This window comes from Cucurbita pepo, chromosome LG04 (genome assembly GCF_002806865.2).
Source record: "Cucurbita pepo subsp. pepo cultivar mu-cu-16 chromosome LG04, ASM280686v2, whole genome shotgun sequence".
NCBI classification, from domain to species: domain Eukaryota; kingdom Viridiplantae; phylum Streptophyta; class Magnoliopsida; order Cucurbitales; family Cucurbitaceae; genus Cucurbita; species Cucurbita pepo.
Window position 1 is genome coordinate 3,293,114 of NC_036641.1, and position 16,039 is coordinate 3,309,152.

The 16,039-nt window shown below is 41.9% G+C and overlaps 11 non-coding genes across 11 annotated transcripts; all 11 read left to right on the forward strand.

Annotated features, from left to right (window-relative positions):
- The first annotated feature begins 62 nt into the window (after window positions 1-62).
- Window positions 63-136, forward strand: TRNAI-AAU. Its single transcript has one exon. It is a non-coding gene; the product is annotated as a tRNA-Ile (tRNA).
- A 427-nt stretch (window positions 137-563) lies between these two features.
- Window positions 564-637, forward strand: TRNAI-AAU. The gene has a single exon. It is a non-coding gene; the product is annotated as a tRNA-Ile (tRNA).
- Window positions 638-814: 177 nt separating this feature from the next.
- Window positions 815-888, forward strand: TRNAI-AAU. Its single transcript has one exon. It is a non-coding gene; the product is annotated as a tRNA-Ile (tRNA).
- A 177-nt stretch (window positions 889-1,065) lies between these two features.
- Window positions 1,066-1,139, forward strand: TRNAI-AAU. The gene has a single exon. It is a non-coding gene; the product is annotated as a tRNA-Ile (tRNA).
- Window positions 1,140-1,316: 177 nt separating this feature from the next.
- On the forward strand, window positions 1,317-1,390 carry TRNAI-AAU. The gene has a single exon. It is a non-coding gene; the product is annotated as a tRNA-Ile (tRNA).
- Window positions 1,391-1,567: 177 nt separating this feature from the next.
- On the forward strand, window positions 1,568-1,641 carry TRNAI-AAU. Its single transcript has one exon. It is a non-coding gene; the product is annotated as a tRNA-Ile (tRNA).
- Window positions 1,642-1,817: 176 nt separating this feature from the next.
- Window positions 1,818-1,891, forward strand: TRNAI-AAU. Its single transcript has one exon. It is a non-coding gene; the product is annotated as a tRNA-Ile (tRNA).
- A 177-nt stretch (window positions 1,892-2,068) lies between these two features.
- Window positions 2,069-2,142, forward strand: TRNAI-AAU. The gene has a single exon. It is a non-coding gene; the product is annotated as a tRNA-Ile (tRNA).
- A 177-nt stretch (window positions 2,143-2,319) lies between these two features.
- Window positions 2,320-2,393, forward strand: TRNAI-AAU. Its single transcript has one exon. It is a non-coding gene; the product is annotated as a tRNA-Ile (tRNA).
- Window positions 2,394-3,042: 649 nt separating this feature from the next.
- On the forward strand, window positions 3,043-3,116 carry TRNAI-AAU. Its single transcript has one exon. It is a non-coding gene; the product is annotated as a tRNA-Ile (tRNA).
- A 6,111-nt stretch (window positions 3,117-9,227) lies between these two features.
- Window positions 9,228-9,301, forward strand: TRNAI-AAU. The gene has a single exon. It is a non-coding gene; the product is annotated as a tRNA-Ile (tRNA).
- The last annotated feature ends 6,738 nt before the right edge of the window (window positions 9,302-16,039 follow it).

The window sequence follows — 16,039 nt, forward strand, 5'->3', positions numbered from 1 at the left end:
AGCTGATGATTCCAGACCTCGGTTGGTGGGATGTCATGCCTCAATTTTCAAGATAGCAAATTGGCCTATTAGCTCAGTTGGTTAGAGCGTCGTGCTAATAACGCGAAGGTCACAGGTTCGAGACCTGTATGGGCCACCATTCAACAAAGTTAGTTGAATTCACCATATTGCACAACAAGAACCATGAGTAACTTTTAACCTAGCGAATTTCGTAGTGACCCTAGACCTCCCTACCTTTTGAATATGCCACGAGCTCACGATTCAAAACCTCGGTTGGTGGGATGTGATGCCTCAATTTTCAAGATAGCAAATTGGCCTATTAGCTCAGTTGGTTAGAGCGTGGACTTAATAACGCGAAGGTCACAGGTCGAGACCTGTATGGTCCACCATTCAACAAATTTAGTTGAATTCACCCTATTGCATAACAAGAACCATGAGTACCTTTTAACCTAGCGAATGTCGTAGTGACCCTAGACCTCCCTACCTTTTGAATATGCCATGAGCTCACGATTCCAAACCTCGGTTGGTGGGATGTCATGCCTCAATTTTCAAGATAGCAAATTGGCCTATTAGCTCAGTTGGTTAGAGCGTCGTGCTAATAACGCGAAGGTCACAGGTTCGAGACCTGTATGGGCCACCATTCAACAAAGTTAGTTGAATTCACCATATTGCACAACAAGAACCATGAGTACCTTTTAACCTAGCGAATGTCGTAGTGACCCTAGACCTCCCTACCTTTTGAATATGCCATGAGCTCACGATTCCAAACCTCGGTTGGTGGGATGTCATGCCTCAATTTTCAAGATAGCAAATTGGCCTATTAGCTCAGTTGGTTAGAGCGTCGTGCTAATAACGCGAAGGTCACAGGTTCGAGACCTGTATGGGCCACCATTCAACAAAGTTAGTTGAATTCACCATATTGCATAACAAGAACCATGAGTACCTTTTAACCTAGCGAATGTCGTAGTGACCCTAGACCTCCCTACCTTTTGAATATGCCATGAGCTCACGATTCCAAACCTCGGTTGGTGGGATGTCATGCCTCAATTTTCAAGATAGCAAATTGGCCTATTAGCTCAGTTGGTTAGAGCGTCGTGCTAATAACGCGAAGGTCACAGGTTCGAGACCTGTATGGGCCACCATTCAACAAAGTTAGTTGAATTCACCATATTGCATAACAAGAACCATGAGTACCTTTTAACCTAGCGAATGTCGTAGTGACCCTAGACCTCCCTACCTTTTGAATATGCCATGAGCTCACGATTCCAAACCTCGGTTGGTGGGATGTCATGCCTCAATTTTCAAGATAGCAAATTGGCCTATTAGCTCAGTTGGTTAGAGCGTCGTGCTAATAACGCGAAGGTCACAGGTTCGAGACCTGTATGGGCCACCATTCAACAAAGTTAGTTGAATTCACCATATTGCATAACAAGAACCATGAGTACCTTTTAACCTAGCGAATGTCGTAGTGACCCTAGACCTCCCTACCTTTTGAATATGCCATGAGCTGATGATTCCAGACCTCGGTTGGTGGGATGTCATGCCTCAATTTTCAAGATAGCAAATTGGCCTATTAGCTCAGTTGGTTAGAGCGTCGTGCTAATAACGCGAAGGTCACAGGTTCGAGACCTGTATGGGCCACCATTCAACAAAGTTAGTTGAATTCACCATATTGCATAACAAGAACCATGTGTACCTTTTAACCTAGCGAATGTGTAGTGACCCTAGACCTCCCTACCTTTTGAATATGCCATGAGCTCACGATTCCAAACCTCGGTTGGTGGGATGTCATGCCTCAATTTTCAAGATAGCAAATTGGCCTATTAGCTCAGTTGGTTAGAGCGTCGTGCTAATAACGCGAAGGTCACAGGTTCGAGACCTGTATGGGCCACCATTCAACAAAGTTAGTTGAATTCACCATATTGCATAACAAGAACCATGAGTACCTTTTAACCTAGCGAATGTCGTAGTGACCCTAGACCTCCCTACCTTTTGAATATGCCATGAGCTCACGATTCCAAACCTCGGTTGGTGGGATGTCATGCCTCAATTTTCAAGATAGCAAATTGGCCTATTAGCTCAGTTGGTTAGAGCGTCGTGCTAATAACGCGAAGGTCACAGGTTCGAGACCTGTATGGGCCACCATTCAACAAAGTTAGTTGAATTCACCATATTGCATAACAAGAACCATGAGTACCTTTTAACCTAGCGAATGTCGTAGTGACCCTAGACCTCCCTACCTTTTGAATATGCCATGAGCTCACGATTCCAAACCTCGGTTGGTGGGATGTCATGCCTCAATTTTCAAGATAGCAAATTGGCCTATTAGCTCAGTTGGTTAGAGCGTCGTGCTAATAACGCGAAGGTCACAGGTTCGAGACCTGTATGGGCCACCATTCAACAAAGTTAGTTGAATTCACCATATTGCATAACAAGAACCATGAGTACCTTTTAACCTAGCGAATGTCGTAGTGACCCTAGACCTCCCTACCTTTTGAATATGCCATGAGCTGATGATTCCAGACCTCGGTTGGTGGGATGTCATGCCTCAATTTTCAAGATAGCAAATTGGCCTATTAGCTCAGTTGGTTAGAGCGTCGTGCTAATAACGCGAAGGTCACAGGTTCGAAAAACCATGAGTTGAATTCACCATATTGCATAACAGTTACCACTTGACCCTAGACCTCCCTACCTTTTGAATATGCCATGAACTCACGATTCCAAACCTCGGTTGGTGGGATGTCATGCCTCAATTTACAAGATAGCAAATTGGTCTATTAGCTCAGTTGGTTAGAGCGTCATGCTAATAACGCGAATGTCACAGGTTCGAGACCTCTATGGGCCATAGATTTAAAATTTAGGAATGTTGTATGGCCCGAACGAATATACCATTCACCGTATTTCACAACAAGAATTATGCCAGCTCACGATAACAAACCTCGGTTGGTGGGATGTCAAATTCGCCTATTAACTCANCATGAGCTCACGATTCTAAACCTCGGTTGGTGGGATGTCATGCCTCAATTTTCAAGATAGCAAATTGGCCTATTAGCTCAGTTGGTTAGAGCGTCGTGCTAATAACGCGAAGGTCACAGGTTCGAGACCTGTATGGGCCACCATTCAACAAAGTTAGTACCTTTGAACCTAGTGACTCTAGACCTCCCTACCTACCTTTTGATATGCCCCTAGACCTCCTTACCTTNTTAAAATTTAAGAATGTTGTATGGCCCGAACTAATATGCCATTCTTTTAGATCATTCAACAAAGTTAGTTGAATTCACCATATTGCACAACAAGAACCACGAGCTCAAACATTTACATCCTAGAGCTAAGTTCCTATGACCCTAGACCTCCCTACCTTTTGAATATGCCATGAGCTCACGATTCCAAACCTCCTCCCTACTTTTTGAATATGCCATGAGCTCACGATTCCAAACCTCAGTTGGTGGGATGTCATGCCACAATTTGCAAGATAGCAAATTGGCCTATTAGCTCAGTTGGTTAGAGCGTGTGCTAATAACGCGAAGGTCACAAGTTAAGTTAGTTTAATTCACCATATTGCACAGGTTTGAGACCTCTATGGGCCATAGATTCAAAATTTATGAAATTAGTTTAATTCACCATATTGCACAGGTTTGAGACCTCTATGGGCCATAGATTCAAAATTTATGAAATTATTTTAATTCACCATATTGCACAACAAGAACGAACCACGAGATTTATTGTTAGGATCGATACCAGTTGTTAGGATCGCACAACAACGCACACGCTCGATCTAGATGAACACAAAGAGAAGGATAGAGAGAAGTTGCAAGGAGAACTCTGGCTAAAAGGATTTTTTATTGATGACTTCAGGCATGTACAACAAGAGAGTACAGAGAATAGAAAAGTACATTTAAGAGCTTTACTGGACGGGATATATATATGGTTCAGTCTACTAAATATAGCTTTACCAGATTTAACCATCTACTATATATAGCTATGTACCATATATAGCTTTACCGGATATAGCCATTGACCAAGCTATAAATACAGGGAGCAGACTCCATAACTCAACAATTCTCCCACTTGGAGACTGATCCTACACCATACCAATTAGGGCTTTGCATAGCTTTAATTTTCCAACATCAACACATTTTGTCAACATGTCTGCTGGATTCTTTGCACCCTCTATCTTCTCCAAACACATATCGCCTTCTTCCACTAACCTGCGAGTGAAATGGTACCGTCTTCTAATGTGTTTTGTTCTTGAATGATAGACTGGGTTTTTCACCAACTGTATGGCACTCTGACTATCTGTATAAAGGATCTTCTTGCACTGCTTCCGGCCTAATTCTTCTAGATAGTCTGTCATCCATATCATCTCCTTTCCAGCTTCAGCTATGGCCACGTACTCAGCTTCAGTAGATGAAAGAGCAACGCATTTCTGAAGCTTAGACATCCAACTCACTGCTGTTCCATCTATAGTGTAGATATACCCAGATGTGCTCTTGCTGGAGTCTACATCTCCACTCAGATCAGCATCCACAAAACCTTGCAGAACTACTTTGCCATTGCCATAACAAAGTGTAGTATTGGATGTACCTCTCAGATATCTTAGAAGCCACTTCACAGCTTCCCAATGTTCCTTCCCTGGATTTGCCATGTACTTGCTAACAACTCCCACTGCATGTGTTATGTCAGGTCTAGTGCAGACCATAGCATACATCAAACTCCCAACTGCAGAAGCGTACGGAACTGATGCCATGTGCTCACGTTCCTCAACTGTCTTGGGAGATTGCCCCTTTGACAATTTAATATGATTTGCCAAGGGGGTAGTCCTGGGTTTAGCGTTATTCATCTTGAATTTGGACAACACCTTCTCAATGTACTGCTCTTGGGATAGATTTAATGTGCCAGCAGATCTATCTCGAGAAATCCTCATCCCAAGGATCTGCTTCGCTGCACCTAAATCTTTCATCTCAAATACTGAAGACAAGCTTGCCTTCAGGTGGTTTATCTCCCTCATACTTGATCCAGCAATTAGTATATCATCCACATACAGGAGTAGAAACACATAAGAATCAGTGTATTTCTTGAGGTAGCAACACTGATCCTTTTCACTTCTGTGGAAACCACTCTTGCTCATGAAGGAGTCAAACTTCTTGTACCATTGTCTCGGTGCTTGTTTCAGTCCATACAAGCTCTTATTGAGCTTACACACCATGTGCTCCTTGCTTGGAGCTGCAAATCCTTCGGGTTGTTGCATATAGATCTCCTCGTCTAGATCTCCATGTAAAAATGCCGTTTTTACATCCATTTGCTCAAGGTGCAAATTCTCCGATGCAACAATACTCAGTAGAATTCGGATAGTAGTTAATTTCACAACTGGAGAAAAGATCTCAGCATAATCAATGCCTTTTCTTTGTGAATATCCTTTAACTACTAACCGAGCCTTAAACCTCCTTCTGCCATCTGGTTCAACCTTGATTTTGAACACCCATTTGTTCAACAGAGCTCTCTTTCCTGTAGGCAACTCAGTCAGCACCCACGTATTATTCCTTTCAAGTGAGCTCATCTCATCATCCATGGCTTGCTCCCACTTAGTTGAATCTTCCACTTGTAGGGCCTCATCAAAGGACTCTGGTTCTCCTTCGTCAGTCAGCAACAGATAGTGTAATGAGGTTGAATATCTGTCTGGTGCTCTGGTAGTTCTGGATGATCTTCTCAACACCTGTTCAGGTGCAACTTGCTCCACGTCTGGTTCTTCAGCAATAGGATCAGCCACGTCTGGTTCTTCAGCAATAGGATCAGGAGTTTCTTGAGCTTCTGTTGTACCATCACTGTGTGAATTTTCTTGCCACTCAAATTCAACTCCCACTTGCTTCGTAGTCTCAGAGTTTATCTTCTCTCTGTCCTTGTACATGACATTTTCATCAAAGGTCACATCACAGTGTCTTAGGATCTTCATATTTTTCTCATCCCAAAACCTATACCCGAACATGTCAGAGCCATAGCCTATGAAGTAGCATTTCACAGCCTTAGCATCAAGCTTATCTCTCTTCTCTGGATCAACATGAACATATGCAGTACAGCCAAAGGTTCTCAAGTGAGAGTACTTGAGTTCTTTTCCTGTCCATACTTCTTCGGGCAATTTGAACTTCAAGGGTACTGACGGCCCTCTATTAATCAAATATGCTGCTGTGTTCACAGCATCAGCCCAGAATGCCTTTGGCAATCCAGAATGAATCCTCATGCTTCTTGCTCGCTCATTCAAGGTTCTGTTCATCCTTTCTGCAATACCATTTTGTCTTGCCTTACCGGGAATTGTTCTTATTAATCTAATTCCCTCAGCTGCACAAAATGTTATAAACTCTGATTTGTTGTACTCTCCTCCATTGTCAGACCTCAGGCATTTGATCTTCAAGCCGGTCTGATTTTCAACTTCAGCTTTCCACTTCTTGAAGGTGGTAAACACATCTGACTTATGTTTCAGAAAGTAAACCCATACCTTCCTGCTGAAGTCATCGATGAAGGTGACGTAGTACCTTGATCCACCAAGTGATGAAACTGGAGATGGTCCCCAGACGTCTGTATGGACCATTTCCAACCGCACTTTCTTCGGTTCTCTGGCAGCCTTTGTGAAACTAACTCGTTTCTGTTTGCCCATAACGCAGCTCTCACAAAGACCCATATCAACAGATTTTAAGCCTTCTAAAGCTCCTTTCGCAGTGAGCATCTTCATTCCTTTGACGCTCATATGTCCAAGTCTATTGTGCCATAGACTTGAATTGGAAGCACTCTCAGCAGCAGCAGTCATGTTTATACACTCTGCAGTAGTGTATAAGGTTCCAGATTTTGTGCCACGCGCAACAACCATGGCGCCCTTCACAATCTTCCAGGAACTCTTTCCAAACTCTGCTGCATAGCCTGTGCTATCCAACTGACCAATAGAGATCAGGTTCTTCTTGAGACCAGGAATGTATCTGACATCTTGTAATGTCCATTGATTTCCTGCTGGAGTTTGTATGGAGACATCTCCCTTTCCTTCAATCTCCAAGGTTTTATTGTCGGCAAGATACACCTTCCCGAAATTTCCTGATTTGAAATTTCGAAACAATTCCTTACTTGGAGACGAATGGAACGATGCACCTGAATCCAAAATCCAGGATTCAGCTGGGCTATCCACACTAAGGATTAAAACGTCCTCAGCATCTTCTGTTGTGTATATAGAATCATCATCATCTTCAGATTTATGATTCTGCTTCTTCTTTAGCTTTGTACAATCTGTCCGAAAGTGTCCTTTTCCCCCACAGCTCCAACACGTTACGTTGGGTTTGTTTGGAGATTTTCCCCGGTTCTTTGATTTTGAACGCCCATGTTTGTTTGAGCTCTTTGATTTGCTTCTTCCCCTTCGATCAACACTGAGAGCATTGCCTGATGAATCTCCAGTTTCCCGTTTGCGAATACTTTCGCTGAGAACTACATCTCGAATTTCATCAAACTTCAGTTTATCAGATCCTCGGGAACTGCTGATTGCGGCAACAACAGTATCCCATGACTCGGGTAAGGATGACATCAAAATCAACGCTTTAATTTCATCTTCGAAATTAATTTCCACCGAACCCAGTTGACTTATGATCATATTGAATTCATTTATATGATCCGCAACACGTCCACCTTCAGACATCTGTAGATTGAACAATCTACGCATCAAATACACCTTGTTCATAGCCGACGGTTTTTCATACATATTTGACAGCGCCTTCATCAGATCTGACGTTGTCTTCTCCTTGATGATGTTAAACGCCACGTTTCTGGATAGCGTCAACCGGATCATCCCTAAGGCTTGTCGATCCTTGAGCTTCCACTGTTCCGTGGTCATGGTATCCGGCTTCACCCCCAACAGAGGTTCGTGAAGATCTTTCTGGTACAGATAATCTTCAATCTGCATCTTCCAGAAACCGAAATCGGATCCATCGAACTTCTCAATTCCAATCTTTGAACTTTCCATCTTCACAGATCGTGGTGAATTTTGCCTTGCTCTGATACCAGTTGTTAGGATCGATACCAGTTGTTAGGATCGCACAACAACGCACACGCTCGATCTAGATGAACACAAAGAGAAGGATAGAGAGAAGTTGCAAGGAGAACTCTGGCTAAAAGGATTTTTTATTGATGACTTCAGGCATGTACAACAAGAGAGTACAGAGAATAGAAAAGTACATTTAAGAGCTTTACTGGACGGGATATATATATGGTTCAGTCTACTAAATATAGCTTTACCAGATTTAACCATCTACTATATATAGCTATGTACCATATATAGCTTTACCGGATATAGCCATTGACCAAGCTATAAATACAGGGAGCAGACTCCATAACTCAACATTTATGAGGTTAGTTTAATTCACCATATTGCAAATTGGCCTATTAGCTCAGTTGGTTAGAGCGTTGTGCTAATAACGTGAAGGTCACAACTTCAGTTAGTTTAATTCACCATATTGCACAGGTTTGAAATCTCTATGGGCCATAGATTCAAAATTTATGAAATTAGTTTAATTCACCATATTGCACAACAAGAACGAACAACGAGATTTATGAGGTTAGTTTAATTCACCATATTGCACAACAAGAACGAACCAGTGATGTCCTAGTGAACCTAGACCTCCCTACCTTTTTGAATATGCCATGAGCTCACGATTCCAAACCTCGGTTGGTGGGATGTGATGCCTCAATTTGCAAGATAGCAAATTGGCCTATTAGCTCAGTTGATTAGAGCGTCGTGCTAATAGCGCGAAGATCACAGGTTCGAAACCTGTATTGCCCGAACGAATATGCCATTCTTTTATAGACCATTCAATAAAGTTAGTTGAATTCACCATATTGCACAACAATGACCCTAGACCTCCCTACCTTTTGAATATGCCATGAGCTCACGATAACAAACCTCGGTTGGTGGGATGTCATGCCTCAATTTGTAAGATAGTAAATTGGCCTATTAGCTCAGTTGGTTAGAGCGTCGTGCTAATAACGTGAAGGTCACAGGTTTGAGACTTGTATGGGCCACCATTCAACAAAGTTAGTTGAATTCACCATATTGCACAACAAGAACCACGAGTACCTTTGAACCTAGTGACCCTAGACCTCCCTACCTTTCCCTACCTACCTTTTGAATATGCCATGAGCTCACGATAACAAACCTCGGTTGGTGGGATGTCATGCCTCAATTTGTAAGATAGTAAATTGGCCTATTAGCTCAGTTGGTTAGAGCGTCGTGCTAATAATGCGAAGGTCACAGGTTCGAAACTTGTATGGGCCGAACAAATATGTCATTCTTTTAGACCATTCAACAAAGTTAGTTGAATTCACCATATTGCACAACGCAGACCTCCCTACCTTTTGAATATGCCATGAGCTCACGATTCCAAACTTCTTGGTGGGATGTCATGCCTCAATTTGGAAGATAGCAAATTGGCTTATTAGCTCAGTTGGTTAGAGCGTCGTGCTAATAACGCGAAGGTCAAAGTTCGAGGCCTATGACCTCTATAGGCCATAGATTCAAAATAAGATTGAAATTTTAAGAATTTTGAATGGCTCGAACAACGAATATGTCATTCTTTTAGACCATTCAAAAAAGTTAGTTGAATTCAAAACCACGCTCAAACATTTACATCGAAACCCTTGACTTCCCTACCTTTTGAATATGGCATGAGCTCACAATTCCAAACCTCGGTTGGTGGGACATTGTGCCTCAATTTGCAAGATAGCAAATTGGCCTATTAGCTTAGTTGGTTAGAACGTTATGCTAATAACGCAAAGGTTATAGGTTTGAGACTTGTATAAGACTGAAATTTTAAGAATGTTGAATGTCCTGAACAAATATGTCATTCTTTTAAGACCTTTAAACAAACCTCGGTTGGTGTGATGTCGTGCCTCAATTTGCAAGATAGCAAATTGGCTTATTTGCTCAGTTGGTTAGAGCGTTGTTCTAATAACGCGAAAGTCGCAGGTTCGAAACCAAATTAATTCAAAATAAGAATCAAAGTTTAAGAATGTTGAATAGCCTGAACAACAAAGTTGATTGAATTCACGATTTGGCACAACCCGAGCCACGAGCCCAACATTGACACCCTTAATTCAGAATATAAGATTCAAATTTTAATAATGCTGAATAGCCCGAAGAACAAAGTTGGTTGAATTCACCATATGGCACAACAAAAACCACGAGCTCAACATTTACACCATATAGCTAAGTACCTCCCCCACAAGCTGAACCTAGATCCTAGTTACCCTAGACCTCCCTATCTTTTGAATTTTCCATGAACTTAAGATTCCAAACCCCGGTTGGTGGAAGGTCACAAGTTCAAAACCTGCATAGACTTATTTAATACAAAATAAAATTCAATAGGCTTATTTAATACAAAATAGGATTAAAATGTTTAGAGTGTTGAATAGCCCGAACAAATATGCCATCAACAAAGTTCGTTGAGTTCACAATATGGCATAACAAGAACCACGAGCCCAACATTTGACACCCTATAGCTAAGTACCTCCCCACAATCTGATGAACCTAGTCACCCTAGACCTCCTTACCTTTTATATGCCATGAGCTCACAATTCCAAGCTTCAGTTGGTGGGATGTCATGCCTTCAATTGAAACTTGGCCTATTAGCTCAATTTGTTAGAGCGTCATACTAATAACGCGAAGGTTGCAGGTTCGAGACTTGCACATGTCATTTAATTTATAAAACTAGATTCAAAATTTAAGAATGTTGAATAGCCGGAACAACAAAGTTGGTTGAATTCACGATATGACACAACAAGAACCACGGGCTCAACATTTATACCCATTAGCTAAGAAAGTACCTCCCCCACAAGCTTCGCATTGATGTCCTAGTCACCCTAGACCTCCCTACCTTTTGAACGAATATAGCATAACAAGAACCACGAGCTCAACATTGACATCCTATAGCTAAGTACCTCCGCCACAATCTGAACCTAGCCTCCCTTAGTGATTTCCTAGTCACCCTAGACCTCCCTACATTATTTATGTGCCATGAGCTCACGATTCCAAACTTTGGTTGGTAGGATGTTGTGCCTCAAGTAGAAAATTGACCTATTAGCTCAGTTTATTAGAACGTCATGCTAATAACGCGAAGGTTGCAGGTTTGATACTTGCCTAGGCCATTTAATTTAAAATAAGATTTAAATCCTCCGAACAAAAATTCGATACTTGCCGAGGCCCGAACAAAAATAACCCACTAAATGACATAGAACTTTATACATGACCACACTTATGTTTACTTTAGGGCTATACTTGTACCATGAATAGGGTATGTTATAAGATTCAAGTATACCTAAGGCTATCAATGTACCAAGAAGATACCTAAGATCATACAAACTCATACCCTACAAGAATTTCTTAAGAAAAGCTCATACCTATCTATCTCACGCCTTAAAATCATGTTACTCAAGTTTGTTACGTAATATTCTATTATACCCTAATTGACTACGACCTCCTACCACGTGATGCGTTACGAATTCCGAATTCTTCTTTTAATATGGGATGTCTTGTACCATGTTTCATGAGCAGGATGTTATGATGGGCCTCATACTTTCTTCCTCACCTAGATGAGATGTTATGTGTCACGTATTACTACCAAGATGTCATTATCATGTTTTTCACCAAGCACGCGACCATTCCGATCTATCATGCGAAGTTATCATGAGAAGTAATTAAGGCCACTTTAGGGGTAGCAACAAGGTTAACCAATTGTCATGAACTACTTTCTTATGAATGGAAGACAAAAACTTTCAAGGCCCCATACACAGGGGCTGTCAATGCTTTCTAATGATGGCATTTTGGCTTCCGAGTCTAGATTTTGAGTTTGCTTCTAGCATGGTGTAACGACCCTAAATTTCCACATGCCCAGAGTCGCTACTAACGTCTCATGCTCATCTATAATGCGGAAATATAACTCTTACAGGAACATAGTTGATAACGTAAACTTTAAAAAAACGTTTAAAACAACTTTTTCTCTGGAAAACACAGCCATGGTCTTACGTGTTTAAATATGAAATACTGAAATTTAGAGAAAACAAAAACAAATACAAAATAATTTAAAACAATGAAATGCAAAACAACCTATTCTAACTTAAGACTAGAAATTTAAATATGAATCTACCCTATGCACGTGCCACAGTCTCTGCTCGCGATGCCGCTGTCCTCCGTACAAGTGCGCCTTGCCTTTACCTGAAAAATGATGTGGCACACGGCCTGAGTATTTCAAAGAATACTCAGTAAGTGGCCCCACTATAGGGGCCATGCAAATGCAAACACATGCAATCATGATTTAGGGACCTATCTCTAATCATCTTAGGGGTGGCCTCCAGTCTCGGACAAATTGGATGTGTAGTACTTCCCTACACACGACTCACACGTGCGAGTGTGAGTCCCCAGGGCGCTCGCACACCCCCTGGACCCTCTGGTCAAGCTAATCTGTAGCGACGTCCGGAGGTCAGCGGAACCCCATAGTGTCATGCGCCTCATGAACACCCTCATCTGTGTGCTTTCGCACCTGTGCGCATTCGCGCTCATCATAAGGTGCGCGTCCGCACTCATCATCTCTAGGGGAAGTAGCCCTATGCTTATGAACATACAAAATGCATGAGGTCCCTCTAAATCCATCGTAATGTCTCTTCTGACACAACCCTCTAGTCTCATCTCTTTGTTACTCTAGGTAACGCATATCGTGGATATTTATATTAATATCATTTTCATGCTCTTAGGGTTGTGTCCTACGTCGATCTAACGACATGATGCAATATGGCACTCATCATCATCTAGCATGCTCAATATGGAAAACATCATCATATTAAGGTAAAAATCATGCAATCATCATGCTCATCATAATGCCACAACGTGCGTCAAACATATTAAGCGTCACTCAACAAAATATGTATAAACTGGCACATATCATCAAGCATCATACAAATTATTTAGCCTATCCTATAGTAAGGCCACTTACTTGGTTGGCCTCGGCCGAAGTACTCCCTAAATAGCTAAACGTAAGCTCCCGTTCCGTTAGAGCTGCTTCCTACTTCGCTGGGGTTTGTTTCCTATCACACCGTTCACCACTTTCCGTTAGTATTTCACAATTAATTTACCTATAATTTAATAAATGTGAAATACGGCTCTAAAACGGCCTCGGATACCTTAATCGGGGCCGAAAACAGATATGGGAGGGTCGAAACAGTGAAAACCGGGCTGAAAACAGGTGAGCCGAGCCGAACAGCCGCCACAGCCGCCGGAGGAGCCGCCGGAGCGTCACCGGAGGGAGCCGAGCCGTTTGCGCCGAGCCGAGCCGAGGGACTGCCTACGCCACTGTGTGACACGTGGCGGCAGCAGAGAGAGCCACGTCGAGCGGTACTGTCAGGTCGAAGCGCGGGTCGCAGTCTGGTTCGGGTCGTGGTTCGGGTCGCGGCTGTGGAAGGCTACTGGGCCAAGACCAATCGTTGGGTCTCGGCTTACTAGGCTAGGCCGCAAGTGTTTGGTTTGCAGGCTGACTCAATTGGACCGTGGGTCTAGTCTGGGTTGGTTCAACTGAACCGTAGCTTCTGGGCCGGTTTGAGGTTTGGGCCGCTGTAGTTGGGCTGGGCCGAAGACAAAGGCCAAGGGAGGAACGGGTTGGCTCTCCCGGGTTCTGGGTTCAGGTTGACCCAGATCCGTGGATCTCGTCTTCCTTACCCGACTTCGGCCGATTTTTCGGCGAGCTCTCTCTCCTTCCTGCGGCGTTTTCGTTGGCGATTTCGGTCCTCTTCCTTCCCTTTTCCTCTTTGTTCGTCGTCCTTCTTTCCTTTCTGGGAGTTTTGCGGCCTAAAAGCTCCTAAAAGGCACAGATCTAAGAATCGATTAAGAAACCTAATTTTCCGCCTCGGTTACCGACGACGACGCTTACGAAATAACACAAAACGCACCCTGAGTTATTGTGCTTTCGTTAGGGATCCCTCTTATGGTGGTAACAGGTCGTTTGGTGTCGGTTTTAGGGTGGTTTGAGGGCTCGTCGGAGAAACTTTTTTTTTTTTTTTTTTTTTTTTTTTTTTTTTTTTTTTTTTTTTTTTTTTTTTTTTTTTTTTTTTTTCGTTTTTTCGTTTTCCTTTATTTATTTATTTATTATTATATATACATATATATTTTTTTTTCTTTTTTTCCCGGGTCGTTACACATGGCTTGGAAGGCCTAGAGGGTTGCCCTCTTAAGAGAATCAAACACCCTATGTGTCCCCATGGAGGTCCCTAATTCAAGTGGTTTTGATTGTAGGTTACTCTTCTTGAGTTTTCGTTCCATCATTGGAGTCAATGATCTCCTCTTATTGTCCTTGTTCTGTCTCTTCCCCCACTTTTGGACGAGTTAGGTCTATTGTTTCTATTGCCTCCCCTTAAAAGAAGGTTAACGCTCATGGTTCATATCAAACAATCATTCATCTACTGTGTAGGCTGAGAAAATGTCTTGAACTCGTTGGTCATATAGTTTGAACTTTGCCTATGATTTCAATCTCTCTACAAAATAGAAGACCATCTTTCTAATACATATCAAAGATATCAACATAGAAAAATACTTGACATATTCTTGGATGTTCCCGGTGTGTCTTAATTCTCTAAATTTCCTCCTAACCAGTATCTTAGCATTCTCTAGAAGAATAATGAACAAAGCTCTTACTTCAGTCTCTCCCAAGTGTCTACGGTGATTCGTTCAACTTGGATGTCCATGTATTTGGATCTCACCATAGTTTTGCATCCTTAGTTAGATGCATTGTTGCTAGTGTGACCTTTGCATGTTTTGTCATGAAATTTTCTAGTGTGACCTTGCTTTGTCTACGTAGTGGATAACTGGTGACTTGGGTTGAGACTCTACCTAATAAAGTTCTAATGAGGCAATATGGTGTGAGATAATCTTAAGATTATTCGTAGAAGCTTAGCTGGTGCCCTTCCACAAGACCATAAAATCACCTAAGATTGGAGGATGCAATTCTCTGTGCATTGATTAACTATTGAGTCAACGTATGGACACCTATTCATCTCGACACACCCCCTTCTTATAGATGAGTTTACAGCAAAATGGTGTTGTCTAGGAGACCACTGACCATTTTCACAAGGTTGGACACTTATTCATCTCGACACACATCCCTAACCGACCTAGGCCTAGCATGAAAGTACTAGAGAGCTACCTCACGCGTGAGCCGAAAGAGTGGACACACATAGAATTGCGTGCACCATAACAAGGAATATGTGTTGGTCGGGTCGGTCAACAAGGTCAACACGGCCACCTTCAAATCCTAATTGAATCAAGTGCATGAATTTCTTCCTTTTTTCTAAGCTAACACATTTCTTCACCCGCACTCGACACATGTCGCAACCCATGTCAACCGCACTCGTCCATTCATCGCCTAACATGTGTCTCTTCTTCCTCATCCTTGTGCAAACAATTTTCCAAAATTCGATGAGTCTAAAAAACTCGATTTAATTTAGTTCCTTCACTAAAGTAGAGTTTTAATCTTTCTATATAAAAATATTTTTCTCGTAATTTTTAATCAACTACGGAAGGAAATAAATATGCTTAAATTTGATAGAAAACTATGTTCTTACCATTTCTTGAGGTTTACCGGAACTTCAACTTCTAGACCGACTTTAGCTTCCTTCCCAAACTTGTGCAAAATCTCTTCAAGAACAACATATCAAAAATTTATATCCTAATTTCTCATAAATCTCCCCGATTTAGAGAAAAATCAAGAACAAAAATGAGAAAACCATAAGTTTAGTTCATCCTTCAGTCTTGTGTCTTATTCTTTTCTAAATATTTGACCTAAGTTAGTATCTGTAAATTTATCAAGTCAAGAGGAGTGACTATCAAAGTGCACCTTTCAAATCTTATTCCTTGGCTTACTTTAGTGTCGGCTCAACTTCAGTCATCCCTCTCCTCCCCGAGTTGGACTAAAAGTTTTCTCCATACGAGTTTTTCCTTTGTTTTTAATGGTTGTTTTCTTTGATCTCGCCAACT